Source organism: Anomaloglossus baeobatrachus, chromosome 4 (genome assembly GCF_048569485.1).
Source record: "Anomaloglossus baeobatrachus isolate aAnoBae1 chromosome 4, aAnoBae1.hap1, whole genome shotgun sequence".
NCBI lineage: Eukaryota > Metazoa > Chordata > Amphibia > Anura > Aromobatidae > Anomaloglossus > Anomaloglossus baeobatrachus.
Genome location: NC_134356.1, coordinates 44,736,896 through 44,752,231, shown reverse-complemented (window position 1 = coordinate 44,752,231; position 15,336 = coordinate 44,736,896).

Below are 15,336 nucleotides of genomic sequence, written 5' to 3'. Positions count from 1 at the left end.
CTCGTTCCTGCGGCAGCACACATCGCTGTGTGAGAAGCCGCAGGAGCGAGGAACATCACCTTACCTGCCTCCACCGGCTATGCGGAAGGAAGGAGGTGGGCGGGATGTTTACGTCCCGCTCATCTCCACCCCTCCGCTCCTATTGGCCGCCTGCCATGTGACATCGCTTTGACGCCGCACGACCCGCCCCCTTAGGAAGGAAGCGGTTTGCCGGCCAGAGCGACATCGCAGGGCAGGTGAGTGCATGTGAAGCTGCCGTAGCGATAATGTTCTCTACGCCAGGAATCACAAGATATCGCTGCAGCGGCGGTGGCGGGGACTATCGCGCTCGGCATCACTAGCATCGGCTTGCGATGTCGTAGTGTGCAAAGTACCCCTTAAAGGGGTTGTCCAATCTTATGATATTGCATGACAAATTTGGTGAAAGGTCCTTTTTATACTGCAAAGCTAATGTTTATGAGCCCAACAGGTCGTAGGATACTAATACTAAGCCTAATTTCCAGTTTGAAAATTGCAAGATTTTTATGAACAGTGATGTGATAAATTATATAAAAAATCTACAAAAAAAATCCCATAAAAATCTTATTTAAACAACAGGTCATTTTCTGATGACACGTTCCTTTTAAGGATATTTCTTGTTTGGGACTTAAATTTTTTGTTTGGGTAGATCTGCTGCAACCTATATATATATCAGCCCACATAGTCCCGTAAGTCTGTATTGAGGAAAATAGTGTCACACAAAGTTTTGCAAATCTCGCCTAGTGTCATGTCAGCATCAGACGCTGTTCACACTACAGATTGTGACACTCCACACCATGGTTTCTCTAGTGCTTCTGAATTGCACAGGCAGGCTCGGGCGTCGACCAGCTATGTGTTCATTAATGGTAGGGCTAGCAGGAGTAAATCTTTGCTAGCCTGCTGGTTACCGCAAGGATCACACATTCCCCTTCCTTTTTTAAGATGGCGGAATCTGTCTTCACATGCCGACTATAGCTGTTGCTAAACTGTGTGTCCCAGTTTGCTGGTGTTTATGTAGTGTTTTAACCTACTCGTTGCCGGGCCGGGGATCTGTGCCGCCCTTGCAGTGGATCGAACTGCTTGGATCCGGGGCCTATGATTGTTCCTGGCTCAAGGGTCTCCGGACCCAAGGGGTTAGGGGCCACACTCAAATATAAATGGGAGTATTTACAGGGGAATTGATATAGTTTGTGATGCTACCCGTGCTGTACGGTACTTGGGAGTACCGCCGCTGCCATTGGGAGTACCCGGGGTAATGGAGTGGGGCAGCTAGATGATGTTACCCTCCATGGGTAGGGGTAGGCCCCGGAACTCTGGATGGTGATGCGGGGGCTGCAGTGCAGGGGTCAGTCGGGTACTCACTCAGCAATGAAGCAGATGCTGACAACAGGGTAAACCAAGTCTCTGAATGCCGCTGCCGCTCAAGGGGAGCTCGTCCGGGTCCCGTCCCCTGCAGTGTTGCTAGTGGTCTGTAACCTGCCTCCTGGAGTGTCCGTTGAGGTCCGGTAGCTTGGAGCTATCCGGGCCCCGCTCCCCACTGTGGCTAAGTGGAGGAGCCTACTCTCAGGACTCACGCTTGGGATTTCAGTGGGCTTCTTGCTAGGAAAGCCCTATCCCCCTCGTTGCGCTAGTGCCCCGATTCTGAAGCTGGTAGGAACAGTCCGTAAAGGCCCCATTCTCCTCAGGTTAATTGCCAGGTCGCCTAAAGCTTCTCCCCAAACTAGGGTCCGTGTACCCCGTCGTGCCTTCGGTCCCAGACCGGTGACAGGGTGAGGCTGCTGGCCATCCTCCTTGACGGGTTCCAGGCACCTAGCCTCATTCCCCTGCGACTGTGGGTCTGACGCCTCTAGGGCCAGACCACAGTCTGCGACCTAGTTTTCCTCTGCCCTGGGAGCTACAACTCCCAGCTTCCTCAGTGCTCCTCACAGCTTGAGGGTCACTTCTCAACTCTGGGGAGCTGCTACTCACAGCTCCTCTCTCACTGGGAGCTACTACTGAACTCACTTTGACACCTCCCACCTCCCTGTCTGACCCCTAGGTGGGTGGCACTATTCCTGCTTAAGCAGCCCACTGGTGTGCCTGACAGGTGTGTTGCAAAGTGTATCTAGGATTTGTGAATGCTGATGGAGGCAACACTGCAGGATAGAGACCCAGAACCCTTGGGGAGTTGAATACTGCACGGGTAGGGCAGTTTGTGCAGTACCCTGTGACGACCTGAATAGTCCAGGGGTGTCACAGATGCAGATCCTCTGCGATGTCACCGGGTGGCCTGGCCCGGTTCCGTTGCCCCGAGGCATACAGGAAGGAGGGTGGAGGGTAGTAGGAAGGATGGTGGTGGTAGTGGGAAGTGGAGGATTGGGGTGACGGTGAGGAAAGTCTTTATATGATCGTGACGCCACCTGCGGTAAGCGGCCAGGTAGTAGCCGCCGCTGCTGTTGCTGTCCTCTGAGGCAGATGTTACTGCAACTAGGGTGGATTTGCTTCCTACAGGTGAAGCCAGGCCCCAAGGATATGATGATGGTAGTGTTGCGGGCGGAGGAGGGGACGCTGCGCTCACCCACTGCTCGGGTCCGGCTGCTGCTGCTCGGTGGTGGCTCGAGCGGTGGGCCGGATCCCGGGGACTCGAGCGGCGTTCCTCGCCCGTGAGTGAAAGGGGGTGGTTTGGTTTAGGGATATTGCCCGTGACGCCACCCACGGTTGTGGTGAGGTTGTGACACCACCACTGCTCTGGACGGGGATCCCGGGAGCGATGACAGGGAGCAGCTTGGATGTTGGTTCTCCCCTCCGTGGGTAGGGGGGTTGGTTGTCCCGGGGTCCGGTGAGGGGTAGGGATGGATGGCAGGCGGGGTACGGGGCCTGGCGAGGTGCAGGGTCGCGGGGGGCAGCGCTGTGCCGCACGGCACGGTGGTACTCACTCAGCCAATGATGAAGACACAGTTCTCGGTAAAACACACGGCTGGAAGGACGGGTCCCACAGACGGCTGCGGTGTTTCTCCTCCCGGCAGGTTGATGGTGACTGCCTTTCCCTGCACCTGTGTAAAGTGTGTACGGTTCCAATGGGTTCCCACCGGTAACCCGCTCCCCCAGCTTGGATATGGGCTGAAGGAGCCCCTTTTGCCCGCAGGCTCTGGCCCTGGGAACTTTAGCCTTGGCGGTGACTGTGTTTCCCTCTAACGGTTGGACGGTTGCCTTCTGTCGGGACTTGGCTGCTGGGAAACCCAGGAGGTTCCCTTCGCTAACGGATTTGGCAAATTCACGGCGACTCCTAGCCTTGCCGGGGTCCGTAAGCCCCTGCCGGATGGTGCTGGCTTCTCTTTGCATGCCGGTCCGGTACCGCCGGGCCACCGCCCGTCCACGGTCCTTACGGTTAGCTCCAATAGGCCACTCCTGCAGACGGTCACCACCGTCTGCCAACCTTGCTGATCCGTCCGGGCCACACACCCGGACCAACTTCAGGCTGCTCTTCTACCACTTTCCTTCCTTCCACTTTCCACTCCAAAACTGATCTGCCTGCTTTTCCCGCCTCCAGGACTGTGAACTCCTCGGTGGGCGGTACCAACCGCCTGGCCCACCCCCCTGGTGTGAACATCAGCCCCTGGAGGAAGGCAACAAGGGTTTTTGTCTGACTTTGGTGTGCCTGACCGGGAGTGTGGGGTGTGTTGGTGTTGTTACCTGTGGCCACTGGCTTGTCCAGGGTACCACAGTAGAATGGAGTAATACGTTGGGGGTGCAGGGCTGAGGGCGACGGCAAGCACTGGACGACACAGGTTGGAGTCTCCTTTTACTTTACTCGGTGTAGTCCAGGAGTTAGTGGTCCGGTCAGCCTGAAAGTAGCAGAGGGACTTCTCTCTGCCTGGTAATTGTAAGCCTCCTTTTGTGCGTAGGTGTAGGTTGCTATGGCCTGAAGCCGCACAGCGTCCCTCTTCTACGTGTGTTTGTGTTCTCCGTATGACAGGTAGCATGAGCCGGTACTGGGGCCCACTCTGTAGCAATGACCCCGGGCTCTTTCTTGCCACTTTGCCTCTGGATTTCAGATGGGCCAGAAGAGGTAGAATCCTCTGTCCTCCAGTGTTACTACTGGACCGTTATCACCCAGTAGTCTGGGATGTTGGTGTCCCGCTCTATGCGCTCGACCCTGGAGAGCCAGGTAGCAGCTCTCTTACAGCAACCGCTCTCTTTGCTCCTTAATACTGTTCTGAGGTCTGCCTTCCTGTTGCTCCCTAATCCCTCCTCCAAGTCAGTATGTCCAGAGAGGCTCCCTTCAACACAGGTTATGAGCTCCCCCCTACTGGTCCGGAGAAGGAAGTGGTGTTGCATGTTAGTGTACCTGACAGAGATTTCCCCACTGTTTCCAAGCATGGCATTGCTCTCAGTGATGAGAACAACGCCACTGTGGCTCCCAGAACCACTGGGGTGCCACATTTATACTGCCTTCTGCTTTGGGCAATGAGGTATTCTCTCCTCGTCTTGTTGTTTCCTCCCTGCTCTTATTTTCCTGCTTATCACTTGTCGTCTAATACCTCTGTGTGAGCGTACTGTGTGATCGAGTTTTGTTTTCCCTTGTTTGGGGAGAGGTGTTATTAGATCAGTCCTGGCCAGGAGCAGGGCCAGGAAGGCGGCCCAGATATCCTCACCTTCAGAGGTATCTCTGGGAACAGGGATACACACTACCCGATATTAAGAACACGAATAGCTTTTAAAACGCGTCCGGCTTTCTACCTAGTTTTTCTGTTTTTACCCTCAACTCATGTTACCGAAAATGAGGGTTCTGTTCAATGCATAATCTATTTTAAGAAAAATGTTAATAAATCAATTGATTTTATCTACCTGGAAGCTGGATCACTCTCCTTGTTGTTTGATAGTTAGGTCCCCCCAGCCTAAGGGCTAGTCTAGGAGTCCCGGTCCCTTGTTATCCCCACACCAACGATGACTAATAGGTGTCTTGATGTGGTGCTTAATTTAATGATCTGTACAAGGGGGTGTGGCTCATAGGATCCTCTGGGGCGTGTCTTTAGGCTGCTCTATTTTTATACTCTGTGAGCCACGCCTCCTTAGTAAAGACCATAAATATAAAGGCCCATATCTGTGGAACCATATGGTGGATTAAAAAAAATGGAATACTCAAGGGAGCAGTGGAAATGGAAAAAAAGAGTAAATTGGACACCTTTGACCTGGTGACAGGATCACCTTAAACAGTCTGAGGTGTTGTCATCGGGCTACATGGTGACGCATGAGACAGCCACGTCGCCATTTTTGCAACTACGGATTTTTCAACCATGGATTCGAAAGTGGCTACAATAAGTAGACCAGAGGTCATTCTGGATAGAAAGCGCTTGATAAATTATTGGAGACGCTGACGTTTTTGGAACACGGGTTATGTAACGCAGCCAAGGTAAAATAGGTCATGCTGAAAGTTATGAAATCATTCCTGGCATAAAGTCAGCAAAGTTCATGTGCTCCATAGTGGTTAGATAACCACAAAGTTCCCCGAATGTGGACAAAGCTGGAAACTTTGAGTAGTTAAAGAGCCAGATTCGACATTTGCATTTTTCTTTTACTCACTTTTTTTCTTTTTGTGTTTTGGGGCATTCGTTGTCTTTTTATTGTCCAATGTTCTAGAAAATGGCACACGCGGTTCAGCAAATTGGAAACTCAAAAATGTTCTTTGTTTTTGTCTTTAGCCCGTTTTGCGACTTTCATAGCTCAAAAAAAGTTGCACGTTCTGCTAAAATGTTGTAGAATTTGACGTAAAATATCTGGTATAGATAAAACCACCTAAAAATAAGAGGGGCAGGAAGGGCTGAAGTGCATTTGTTCAAAAATTTAGCAACTTTTTTAAAAAAAAGTTGCAATTAATAAATCAACTGAGAACATCTGGAAACCCCAAAACCCGTGAACAAAGACAAAAAAAAGGAAAAGGTGAATGCATAAAAAATAGACCTTTAAAAAGGCACAAATTAAAAGAAGAATAAGGTGCTAATGAAAAGCAGGAGAAAAACACTGAAAACTAGAGGAAAAAACACGCAAATGCAAATAGGAGGCAGATGTGGGGTACCCGGCCGCAGCCACTATCAGAAGACCGAACACCTCCGGAACTGAGCATTTCTGGCTGCCTGCTGCCACCGCCGGGACCGAGGATAGCTGATCGGCGGGGGGTTTGGGATGTCGTACTCCGGCCGATCTGACATTGATAACCTATCCTAAGAATACCATCAATGTAAAAGTAGTGGACAACCCCTTTAAGACCAGTACTAAACCCACAAACCCATTTCAGCTCCACGGGTCCAGAGTCTCTGCCGCTGCTTCAGATGTGTTATTGATTGCAGCACTGTAGCCAATAACTGAGCTTAGCAGCACTGCCTGGTTTGAAGAAACAAAGCCACCCAGACCTGCTGAGCTCACTGATTGTCTGCAGCGCTGTTGATGTAATATCAGCGCTATAGGACACCTAGGCAAGAGGTAGAGACCTGGCCAGGGTAATTACAGTCCAATTTGCTTTGTAAAAACAAACTGCACCCAGGGGACAAGGGGTTCCGGAAACTGAAACAAAAAAAAACCCTTAAAAAAGCTCAGAGCATTTAATGACGTGTCCAGGGGGCACTCAGGAAAGAATGGTATGCTGATTAAAACACCATACAAAGCTGAAAGTTTGCAGTATTAAAGGGGTTTTCCACCTTTGGGGAGCATGTTTGTAGTCACTCTTTATGACAGCAGACTTGTGAATCCTCACAGTGCGTAGTGTGCACACTGTCAGGATTATCCAGCCCTGGGAATGTGACTGTTAGCGTAATGAACCAGCAAGGGGAGCTAGAGCACCAGGAAAGAGCAAAGCAGAGAATATCCACTGCATGTCACTAGTCTCCCTAATGTAAGAAGCAGATTGTGGTACAGAGTCTGTACCAGGAAGTTCACATGATACCAGGGATGAGACGGAGACAGAGTCAAGGGAGAGCCGGGTCAGAAACCAAGAGAGAATGTCAAGGACCGGGGGAGCGCAGAAACCAAAATAATTAAAAAGCCGAGGTCGGGAGTCGGGAGAGCAGGTAATAGCAGGGAACACAGTGAGACGGAAAAACTGAGGGGGGGGGGGGGGGGGGGGACGGGAATGAGACGGACGGGTGTCAGGGAGGACGGAAGCAGTCAGTAGGATGGGTGTCAGGGAGGACGGAAGCAGTCAGTAGGATGGGTGTCAGGGAGGACAGAAGCAGTCAGTAGGATGGGTGTCAGGGAGGACAGAAGCAGTCAGTAGGATGGGTGTCAGGGAGGACGGAGGCAGTCAGGAGGACTGGCAGGATGAAACAACTTACCGGGACCAGTGAATACACTGCAGAGCAGAATTAAAACTGGCGCCGCATGAACAGAAATGACCCAAAGATAAGGCGCCTTAATCTGAAGCGCCATTGAAGCCATCAGGAGTTACAAGGTACTGCATCCTCACCAGGATGCAGGGCCTACCCCCAGGGACCCAGAAGACTAGTAACAACAAAACATTCAAATTAATCCCTGTTTTTCCCCTTTCCCAAAGACTGGTGACAGACTAGGGTAGGACCCAGTGGTTGGCCACCTAGGGGTGGAGCCTATCCAGTCCACTAGACGACAACCAGGTGGGAGGGGTCAGACAGTCAGTAAGTGGAAGTGAGAGTGTCGCGGACGGAGGAGGGGACGCCGCTCTCTCCCACTGCTCGGGTCCGGCTGCCGCGGCTGCTACGGCCTGCTGCTGCTCGGTGGCTCGAGCGATGGGCCGGATCCCGGGGACTCGAGCGGCGCTCCTCGTCCGTGAGTGAAAGGGGATTGGTTTTTGGGATGGTTTATTGTCCGTGACGCCACCCACGGTTGTGGTGATTATGTGGACACCACCGCTGCTCTGTATGGGGATCCCGGGAGCGATGACAGGGAGCAGCAAAGTTGTTGGTTCTCCCCTCCGTGGGTAGGGGGTAGTTGTCCCGGGGCCCAGTGATGAGGTGGGTGATGAGGGATGGCAGGGCCAGTGCAGGGCTTGGTGGGGTGCAGGGACGCGGGGGCAGCGCTGTGCCTTGCGGCACTGTGGTACTCACTCAGCCTGAGACAGGGACACAGTTCTTGGTAAAACACACGGCTGGAAAGACGGTTCCCACGGACGGCTGCAGTTGATTTTCCCCAGTAGTTGACGGTGACGGTCCCTTTTCCTGCACCTGAGATGATGATGGTAGCGATGGGTTCCCACCGGTAACCCGCTCCCCGACTTGGTTATGGGCCGGAGGAGCCCTACTTTGCCCGCAGGCGCTGGCCCTGAGAAACTGGTGCCTTGGCGGTGGCGGTGTCTCTCTCTAACGGTTGGACTGTTGCCTTCAATCGGGACTTGGTTGTTGGGAGACCCAGAGGTCCCCTTCACTGACGGATTTGGCAAATTCACGGCGACTCCTAGCCTTGCCGGGATCCGAAAGGCCCCTGCCAATGGTGCTGACTGCTCTTCGTATAACGCTCCGGTACCGCCGGGCCATCACCCGTCCACGGTCCTTTCGGCAACCTCCAAGCAGCCTCTCCTGCAGACAGTCACCGCCGTCTGCTAACCTTGCTGTCTCAGTCCGGGGCACACACCCGGACCAACTTCAGGCTTTCTCAACTGTCACCTTTACTGTCACTATTCTCACTTGCTCCTCTTCTACCACTTCACTCTAACTTCACTCCTTCCACTTCCTCCTCCAAACTCTATCTAAACTGAACTGCCTGGTTTTCCCGCCTCCAGGGCTGTGAACTCCTCGGTGGGCGGAGCCAACCGCCTGGCCCACCCCCTGGTGTGGACATCAGCCCCCGGAGGAAGGCAACAAGGATTTTTGTGTAGGTTTGGTGTACCTATCTGGGGTGTAGGGTGTGGTGGTGTTATGACCTGTGACCCCTGGCTTGTCCAGGGCGTCACATTCCCCCTTAGCAAAATGCAGACCGTCCGCGGGCTGCCCGTCCAACACCGGTTTTATTTTCAGAAAAGATATAAAAGGTAAACATACAAATAAAATAACTTCATCCCACATCGGGAGCTTCATTTCTTAAACGTTACTAACATTTTAAACGGTTGCGGCTGCCGCTCTCTCCCACCCAAGTAACCTGGCCCTGATGCTGCCCCTAAAACCCAGGCAGCACCCCTTGACCCCAGTCCTGAACCAGTTACCCGAGCGGGATCTGTCCTTCCCCTCCAGAGGGTAGCCACCGGTTCCTGTGGTGGCTGGGCCCCAGCCTGCTCCACTGCGGGCCCTCCCTCCAACCTGCCTCTCCGGAGGCGGTAACGGTTAGCTGCAACAACAGATTTTATTTACAAGCCACTAAGTTTGTGGTTGCCCTGCAAGTTCACAGGCTTGTCCATAGAGAGTTCCCTATGCAACTTTTTGAAGAGTCCCCACGGGGACAACAATGCCGGCAACGGCCGGTTCCAATCACGGTAATCAGGTGAACTTCGGTTGATCACTCATTTTCTCTTAAACTTGCAAACTTTTTAAACACACATGGTGGTCCCAACGGGGACTGTGCAGCGGCACTCCGCTGCCCTTACTGTGCACTTTCGTCCTCCTCACCCGGCTCTGGGTGGAAGAACACGGGCACCAGCCCCTCCAGCGCATAGCAAGCGCGGCGAGGAAGGGCCGCCCGATACCCGTTGTTTCCACTCCGGGGGATGTAAGTGGCCTCCGTGTCCTGCAGAGCGACGACTCCTTCATCTTCCTCCGAAACGGGCTCGGTGTCAGGCCCGGAATCACTATCGTCCGTCTCTGCGCCAGGCGGGTTTCCGCCAGCTGCCGCAGCTTCCAGGCTTGTCACTCTCTCGGCCACTGTCACGAAGGGGTGTACGCCCGACGGGCCAGGCGCAGCGCGGTGCACGGGCAAGGAGGACAGAGGTGGCATGGGGGCCAGGGGTAGACCGGGTCCCTCAGCCGCAGCGGCCGGTCCCTCGGGGACATAGGGGCGTGGGTCACTCACCAGCTCCTCCATCATGGCCTCCATTCCATACACTCGTGCAACTGCAGCTGCATCCTCCACCTCCGCGGTCCACTGTTCCATCAGCCGGTAGATCTGGTTCCGGTAGTGTCGGCAGATCCCTGCCGTCCGAGCCCTCAGCCATGCCGCTGTCCCGGGCACCGGTTCGGTAGCCTCCGCATAGCTAGGGGGAGTGGACATTCTTTGCAGGGGTCGGCGGATCGTGGGGTCCCAGCGTCCTTATCTGTATAGCCGCGGCTACATGCGACCAGTCGCCATTTCGTCCCCCTTAGCCTCTTTCCGGACCCTCCTCTATCGGGGCGTGGTTTTGGCCTTCGCGCCTCCGCTACTCGAGAAGACGCTCGAGCGGGAACTTTTTCGCGCCAAAGATGGCGACTTCCGAAATTTTCCGGCCGGACACCTCCGGCGGTCAAAAGGCGCACCTCTACCCAACGGCAGAGCGGTAAGATCCTGTTCGTGATGCCAAGTTGTCGCAGGCGGAGGAGGGGACGCCGCGCTCTCCCACTGCTTGGGTCCGGCTGCCGTGGCTGCTGCGGCCTGCTGCTGCTCGGTGGCTCGAGCGATGGGCCGGATCCCGGGAACTCGAGCGGCGCTCCTCGCCCGTGAGTGAAAGGGGATTGGTTTTTGGGATGGTTTATTGTCCGTGACACCACCCACGGTTGTGGTGATTTGTTGACACCACCGCTGCTCTGTATGGGGATCCCGGGAGCGATGACAGGGAGCAGCAAAGTTGTTGGTTCTCCCCTCCGTGGGTAGGGGGTAGTTGCCCCGGGGCCCAGTGATGAGGTGGGTGATGAGGGATGGCGGGCCGCTGCAGGGCTTGGTGGGGTGCAGGGACGCGGGGGCAACGCTGTGCCTTGCGGCACTGTGGTACTCACTCAGCCTGAGACAGGGACACAGTTCTCGGTAAAACACACGGCTGGAAAGACGGTTCCCACGGACGGCTGCAGTTGCTTTTCCCCAGTAGTTGACGGTGACGGTCCCTTTTCCTGCACCTGAGATGATGATGGTAGCGATGGGTTCCCACCGGTAACCCGCTTCCCGACTTGGTTATGGGCCGGAGGAGCCCTACTTTGCCCGCAGGCGCTGGCCCTGAGAAACTGGTGCCTTGGCGGTGGCGGTGTCTCTCTCTAATGGTTGGACTGTTGCCTTCAATCGGGACTTGGTTGTTGGGAGACCCAGAGGTCCCCTTCACTGACGGATTTGGCAAATTCACGGCGACTCCTAGCCTTGCCGGGATCCGAAAGGCCCCTGCCAATGGTGCTGACTGCTCTTCGTATACCGCTCCGGTACCGCCGGGCCACCACCCGTCCACGGTCCTTTCGGCAACCTCCAAGCAGCCTCACCTGCAGACAGTCACCGCCGTCTGCTAACCTTGCTGTTCTCAGTCCGGGGCACACACCCGGACCAACTTCAGGCTTTCTCAACTGTCACCTTTACTGTCACTATTCTCACTTGCTCCTCTTCTACCACTTCACTCTAACTTCACTCCTTCCACTTCCTCCTCCAAACTCTATCTAAACTGAACTGCCTGGTTTTCCCGCCTCCAGGGCTGTGAACTCCTCGGTGGGTGGAGCCAACCGCCTGGCCCACCCCCTGGTGTGGACATCAGCCCCCGGAGGAAGGTAACAAGGATTTTTGTGTAGCTTTGGTGTACCTATCTGGGGTGTAGGGTGTGGTGGTGTTATGACCTGTGACACCTGGCTTGTCCAGGGCGTCACAAGAGGAGACGGACGTAACCGTACTGACAGGAGAGTGTAACGGTGACCTGAAGGCCCAGGCGTGTGGTTGCCGGTGGAGTACTGTGGAGTACTCCCAGAACCATAGCACCGACGGGGTACAAAGCCCTAGGTCAGGCAAACGCTCCAGGCAGGCCTGATAAAATCTGCACAGTGAGGGGACCATCCAGAACCTCACTGACCGTAAAGTCCGGGACACAGTAGCAACGGGAGAACCGGGGAACAGGACCATAGACTCCGACCCTACAGGGTTCAAGCTACCTGTTATATGGACTGAAACTGAGAGACTACCAGGAGGGGACCCCCAGCCTCTCCAAGCCACGGGGACCCACCAACCAGAGACAGATGCAGGGGAAAGAAGTCACCAGGTCACCACACTGGCACTGGGACTAAGGGGACCAGCCTTCCTCGAGTTACCAGCTACCATCTTACTATGAGTAAAGAAACCAGTTACACTGCAATCCTTGGTGTGGCCTACCTTCTTTCCGCGCCCAACAACATTGTCTATCCCCTGGGGCCTGGCCCTACTTGCGGAGGGCCCAACATCCAGGCTGCCACTAACACAAGCCCCAATAGTGAGAACTGTGCAGCGGCAGCTCCACTAAATAGCCGCAACCCTCAAGTGGTGTCACTGCAAAAACTTTTATTTCAAATCCCCTGTAAATATTCCCCCTTTTAAAAGTGACCACAGGGTCACGGAATCAGGCAACGGCCACCCAGCGACATCTCCCCAGCAATACATCGCCCAGGACCGAGTACCCCATAGCCCTGGGGCGACACAGATCCTGGAGACGAGGCAAGAGGGGGGCTTCTCCCACCAGCCACGCTGCAGTGAACACTGACAGCCATGAGTCATGACAGTTAGGGGTACTTTGCACACTACATCACAGCTGCGATGTCGGTGGGGTCATGTCAAAAGTGACGCACTTCCTGCGTCGCTCTCGACATCGTAGTGTGAAAATCCTAGATGATACGATTAATGAGCGCAAAAGCGTCGTAATCGTATCATCGGTGTAGCGTCGACGAATTCCATAATCACGCTGACGCGACGGTCCGATGTTGTTCCTCGCTCCAGTGGCAGCACACATCGCTGTGTGTGAAGCCGCAGGAGCGAGGAACATCTCCTACCTGCGTCCCGGCTGCAATGCGGAAGGAAGGATGGGGGTGGGATGTTTACATCCCGCTCATCTCCGCCCCTCCGCTCCTATTGGCCGCCTGCCGTGTGACGTCGCAGTGACGCCGCACGACCCGCCCCCTTAATAAGGAGACGGGTCGCCAACCAGAGCGACGTCGCACGGCAGGTGAGTGTATGTGAAGCTGGCGTAGCGATAATATTCGCTACGGCAGCTATCACAATGATATCGCAGCTGCGACGGGGGCGGGGCCTATCGCGCTCGGCATCACAGCATCGGCTTGCGATGTCTCAGCGTGCAAAGTGCCCCTTAATATGTGATTTGTAGACTTCTGAACACATTCTGACTAGACGTGTCTGGCCTCGCTCAATTCACTTGTACAAAATGAGGCTGTGCAAGTCTAGTAGGCATGTGATCACATCTATGCTAATCTCATACTTGTGGTCACACGCACGCTTGCTTGCGGCACCAGAAAATGCTAACACCATGGATTCACAAGTAGACGTCAATCACTGAGATACTAGTACATGCTGACCAAAGTTCTTCTTATGCCCAGTGGGTATCTTGCACTTGTCCTATTAATTGGGACTATAGTTTCTATTTTATTCTGTCTTCGGAATTGTTTAAGGACAATTGGTACATTTTTTATATGAAAACTTTTTTTTTTTTCTTCAATATATCTCTTTAATATTTTTAGTAGATGGGTACAATTAAACAAAAATAAAAAATTGTATTTTTTTTTACTTTTTTTTCTTCATCCCTCATTCCATTTTTGGATTTTTTTGGTCTTTTTTTGGACTTACCAACCAATTATGTTTACTTTTTGTATGTAGAATAAAGTATTATTATTATTATTACTAATAATAATTATTAATAAACATTTTTATTTTGCCTTCTATCCTTTGTCAAAGCTTATAGGCTGATTCAGATGGCTGTGAATTTCGGTCTGATCTTGGACCACAGTGCCCGGTCAGCCTAATAGATAATATTAAGGAATAACGTTTGGAACTCCATTCTATGTCTGAACTGGGTGCAAAAAACCTAAAAAACATCACTATGGGGAGATAAGGTATGCACACCAGTGACTATGGAAGGGGAATACATGGAATAGCAGAAACTGCTGTGTGAATACTGACATGAAAAATTCAATAGCTATTTGTAAGAATGAAATGTGAAAAATGGAATCTGCATTACTGCCATGAATATATGAATAAAGAGAAATTTAGCTACTGAATTGATCAATGCAATAGAGCCCCAACACTACGCCAAAGTATTTCTCTACGTTGGGGTCCCTAGCTTGTGTGTGTCCTCTCATGCAGTTAAAAAAAAACTTACCGTGTATGGGAGGCTGAGACCCAGGCTATATATACGTATGATATGGATTGGCAATAGGTGTGTATGGGGAGGGTTCACAAACGAAAAACTACTAACATTAAGGAATAACGTTTGGAACTCCATTCTACGTCTGAACTGGGTGCAAAAACTGCATGAGAGGACACACACAAGCTAGGGACCCCAACGTAGAGAAATACTTTGGCGTAGTGTGGGGGCTCTATTGCATTGATCAATTCAGTAGCTAAATTTCTCTTGATTCATATATTCATGGCAGTAATGCAGGTTCCATTTTTCACATTTCATTCTTACAAATAGCTATTGAATTTTTCATGTCAGTATTCACACAGCAGTTTCTGCTATTCCATGTATTCCCCTTACATAGTCACTGGTGTGCATACCTTATCTTCCCATAGCCTAATAGATAAGTCATGGGTGATCAGTACTAAAGTGGGTATGCTGGGGGGGGGGGCATTTTTAGGGTCCTGGTTTCCATAACAGCTCATCAGTCACCTACTGAGGGGGTGGATGATGGGGTGATGGAGGAAACCCCCAACCTCTAACCACTTGGATGCCACTCTTACTAGTGGTGACCATATCTTGGAGTCGGACCACAATACCCGGTCAGCCTAATAGATAAACCACAGATGCTCAGTACTAAAGTACTGGGGGGGGGGGCATTTTTAGAGTCCTGGCTGTCATAACAACCCATCGGCCCCCAACAGGAGCGGTTGGATGATGGAGGGAGCCCCTGGCCTCTAACCACTTGGATACCACCCTTGCTTCTGGACCATATCTCGGACCACAATGCCCGGTCAGCCTAATAGATAAACCACAGATGCTCAGTACTAAAGTACTGGGGGGGGGGGCATTTTTAGGGTCCTGGTTTCCATAACAGCTCATCAGTCACCTACTGAGGGGGTGGATGATGGGGTGATGGAGGAAACCCCCAACCTCTAACCACTTGGATGCCACTCTTACTAGTGGTGACCATATCTTGGAGTCGGACCACAATACCCGGTCAGCCTAATAGATAAACCACCGATGCTCAGTACTAAAGTACTGGGGGGGGCATTTTTAGAGTCCTGGCTGTCATAACAACCCATCGGCCCCCAACAGGAGCGGTTGGATGATGGAGGGAGCCCCTGGCC